Source organism: Gobius niger (assembly GCF_951799975.1).
Source record: "Gobius niger genome assembly, chromosome: 22".
NCBI lineage: Eukaryota > Metazoa > Chordata > Actinopteri > Gobiiformes > Gobiidae > Gobius > Gobius niger.
This window is the reverse complement of record NC_136873.1, coordinates 20,336,580-20,341,309: the sequence shown is the minus strand read 5'-3', so window position 1 is coordinate 20,341,309 and position 4,730 is coordinate 20,336,580.

Here is a 4,730-nt window from a genome sequence, read left to right as displayed (position 1 = left end):
TCGGACTCCATGTCCCCCGCCTCCCTCGGAATCTGGATGAAGCTCTTCCGGAGGTGGGAGTTGAAGACCCCACTGACAGAGGGATCCGCCAGACGTGCCCAGCAGACCCTCACAACACGCTTGGGCCTGCCAGGTCTGACCGGCTTCCTCCCCTGCCAGCGGATCCAGCTCACCACCAGGTGGACATATCATAAAACATAAATAAATTGTAAAATGCTTATTTGAACCATTTCATTTCAAATAAAATAAAATAAATCAAAATCTATGAAGCTTTTGTGTCCAGTTCTCTGGAACAACATTTGATTCACATATTTATTGATATTTATCTAAACCCTGTTCATTATTCTGTGTTATCGTCACGTTCACTTTTCTCCTTGTGTTGTAACTTTCAAACCTGTTGAACCTTGACCCGTGTCTTGCTCAGAGGCAGCAGTAAAACTGTGACGTTGTCGGCAGGATTCGAACCTGCGCGGGGAGACCCCAATGGATTTCTAGTCCATCGCCTTAACCACTCGGCCACGACAACTGCTGCTGCTGTGAGTCTGCGGAGAGAGAGAGGAGAGGAGAGGGGAGGAGAGGGGAGGAGAGAGGGGGGAGTGAGGGGGGAGTGAGGGGGGAGTGAGGGGGAGAGAGCGAGAGGAGGAGAGTGGGGAGGGAGGGAGGGGGAGGAGGAGAGTGAGGAGAGAGCGAGAGGAGGAGAGTGGGGGAGAGCGGGAGAGAGGGAGAGGAGAGTGAGGAGAGAGCGAGAGGAGGAGAGTGGGGAGAGAGGGGGAGAGAGCGAGAGGAGGAGAATGGGGAGGCAGGGGGAGGAGGAGAGTGGGGAGAGAGGGGGAGGAGGAGAGTGAGGAGAGAGCGAGAGGAGGAGAGTGGGGCGGGAGGGGGTGAGAGCGAGAGGAGGAGAATGGGGAGGGAGGGGGAGAGGGAGAGAGGAGGAGAGTGAGGAGAGAGCGAGAGGAGGAGAGTGGGGCGGGAGGGGGAGAGAGCGAGAGGAGGAGAATGGGGAGGGAGGGGGAGGAGGAGAGTGGGGAGAGAGGGGGAGGAGGAGAGTGAGGAGAGAGCGAGAGGAGGAGAGTGGGGAGGGAGGGGGAGAGAGGGGGAGAGGGGGGAGAGAGGGGGAGAGGGGGGAGAGAGGGGGAAAGGGGGACATCATTGACATCAGTTTCAACATAAATTTGCTCAAATAATTACTAGAACAGCTAAAAAGAAAAGAAAGACTGATCAAAATAGTTTGGATATAATCACTAAATCAATTATTAAAACTCAACGTTCAGCTGCTTTCACTGCCAGAGGGATAAGAATGTTTTTGAAAAGTCAAACCGGCAAAACTCGTCAGATCGGGTCAAAAAGTAGCGTTCGATACATTGGAAATATTCAATCAGTAGTTTTTCTTCCACAGTTTCCATCTGAATCCCTGATATACCCACGAATATAACCAGCCAGCAACCAACCAGTGCGGGTTAATACTTCCTGTCATTTTAAATAAAATAAAAAATTGTTTATGATTTAAAGAAGAAATCTTGAATAATCATGCTGAGCGGGTTTCATTAAAACAGATTGTGGAGCTAACGTACCATTTGTTAGCGTCACATTAGCGCTAGCCTTTAGCTTCAGGGCTAAAACACTTACAAACACAGAAGTCTCCTCCGGTGAAGTATTTACATCCTGAGTAAAGATTGTTTATTTTTACAATGAGGACATGGATGACTCCCCACAGGAATAAAAGACACATCTCCTCTGCTTTACCTCTACGCGTGTCACTTCCTGTCTGTCCAATAAGGAAGTGAAACAATGAAAATCACACACACAAAAACATCACAAAGAAATGTCAGACTAATGAAAACTGGGTCAAGTTTTTAAGTATAATTATGTTGCGTATAATTGTGTTAACTGTGTTTTAAAAATGGTGTCTAATGTGTCGTGCAACAAATTGAAATTTACGTCTAAAATTGTGCTTTGTTTGTTTTGTTTTGTTGTGGTCCTTATATTGGTTGACACGATGACACACATTATTTATCTTCATTTACACATTCATGACTTTATGTTTCCTTATGTTCCTTATTCTGAGTTATCTTCTCGTTCTCTTTGACTTCTTGTATTGTTTTCATGATCTTTTTCAAACCTGTTGAACCTTGACCCGTGTCTTGCTCAGAGGCAGCGGTAAAACTGTGACGTTGTCGGCAGGATTCGAACCTGCGCGGGGAGACCCCAATGGATTTCTAGTCCATCGCCTTAACCACTCGGCCACGACAACTGCTGCTGCTGTGAGTCTGCGGAGAGAGAGAGGAGAGGGGAGGGGCGGGGGAGAGAGGGGAGGGGCGGGGGAGAGAGGGAGGGGCGGGGAGAGAGGGAGGGGCGGGGGAGAGAGGAGAGGAGAGGGGAGGGGCGGGGGAGAGAGGAGGGGCGGGGAGAGAGGGAGGGGCGGGGGAGAGAGGGGAGGGCGGGGAGAGCGGGGGAGGGGCATGGGAACCAGAAACCTGTCCCACAAACTGCACTCACGATCACAGGTCCAAGTTCAGAGGGACAGAGGCTGTGCAATTCTGCTGACGAAAATGAGACTAAAAGTAAATTAAAACTGTGACTAAAATCCTTAGATCGACTCAAAATAGAAGTCGATAAAAATGAAAAGAAGGGGCTAAAAACATGTGAACCTGAGCCTTTAAATCCACAGATGCACAGATATTAATAATGAATAATGCAATATAAAGAGCGCTTTTCCAGACGCTCAAAGTTGATTTACAATCCATCCATCCATCCATCCATCCATCAATTTTCGTCCACTTGTCCGTTGCTGGGTCGTGGGGGCAGTAGTTGGAGCTGCACCAGCCCCTGTGGCTCCTCCTGCAGGTGGTGGGTCCACAGAAGGACGGCCTCATGGTTCTCACCGGGCCTGTTGGTCTCTCATGAGGGGCTTCTGAACCGCTCTGTGTCTGACCCGTCACCTATAGGACCTGTTTGCCCTGGGAGACCCTACAGGAGCACGAAGCCCCCGACAACAGAGCTCCAGGATCATTCGGGTGCTCAAACCCCTCCACCAAACCCCTTGTACATTTTTCATTCACTCCATATTTGGTGATGGTAAGTTACTATTGTAGCCACAGCTGCCCTGGGGTAGACTGACGGAAGTGAGGCTGCCAATCTGCACCATCAGCCCCTCCGACCACCACCAACCACTCACACACTACATTCACCCAGGCTTCCTGCTGTTCCCAAACGGTCTCCCATCCCAGCACCGACCAGGCCCCTCCTGAGGTCTGACAGGATGGGGCAGAGTGAAGGCGGCCTGACCTGAAGCACCTGCCCCTTTACCTTGTGCCCTTTAAAGTGTTAGAATGTGCAAAATCAACCACCTGGTCTTGAATTTCGATGTAAAGTCAGTAATAATATGCATTTTTTGGTAAAGTCTTTCCTTCCCAGATCTCGGTCACTAATCAGAGTCTAGTGTCCTCCTGCGCTAACCAATGAGACGAGCTTTCCCTGCGCTCTGCATTTTGCAAACCAAGAAGGGTTAGGGTTAAAGAGGTGAGGAATTTTCTGTTCATTTCACTCTATCTCTCCTCACTTTGCAAACTTGCACAGTATCACTTTAAGTGCCCTTATATATATATATTTATTTTATTTTTCTATAAATATTTGGCCTACGACTAATGCTCAACAGGTTCAAATGGTGCTGCTCTTCTGTGGACCTGCCCTTTAATGTCTGTGCACATCACTGATGCTAACAGTTATTACTCCAGTTATTACTTACAAAAATAGCATTCAACATAACAAAATACACTTAAAAAGAAGTTTTCCATTGCAGATAAATGTTCTTAAGCTGTCATCTGTACTTTGTAGTCAACGTTTTGTGGACGCTCTCATCCATGTTTGATCATTAGTCAAAGCTTCTTGGGCAAGAGGCGAAACTTTAACCTACCAGGTACAGATGATGGCTCAACAAGAAAGAGACAGACATTTTCAATTACACAATGAATAATCCAACAATATTCTAATATGATACTAATAACTTTATTTATTTTTAAACTGAAGGAGGCTCATCACAAGTGGTGAAAGATAAGAGAAGGCAAGGTGCTTTAAGTGTGTTGCCTTAAAAGTCCTATATCATGCAAAATCGACTTTTTGGAGCTTTTAGCCGTGTTGTTTTGCTATTTCCTTCTCAAAAACAGCCCCAGAGTGTTTTTAGCTTCATTCAGTAATCCTCCTGAATCCTGCTCTCTGAGCAGCTGCTCCGCCCTCTGCTGGAAAACCACTGAGTTGTGACACTCTGACGTTTTTTACGTCATAGTGTCAAACAGGAAGTGCACAACTTCTGTAATGTAATGCCTTACAGCCTGATTTTAATTTATAGCACACACACTAACACACACACGCTAACACACACGCAAATACACACACGCTATCACACAAGCTAACACACACACTAACACACAAGCTAACACACGCACGCTAACACACACAAGCTAACACACACACTAACACACAAGCTAACACACGCACGCAAATACACACACGCTATCACACAAGCTAACATACGCACGCAAACACACACACGCTAACACACAAGCTAACACACACGCAAACACACACATGCTAACACACAAGCTAACACACACACGCAAACACACATGCTAACACACACACGCAAACACACACACGCTAGCACACAAGCTAACACACGCTAACACACACAAGCTTGTGTGTTAGCGTGTGTGTTAGCATGTGTGTTAGCATGT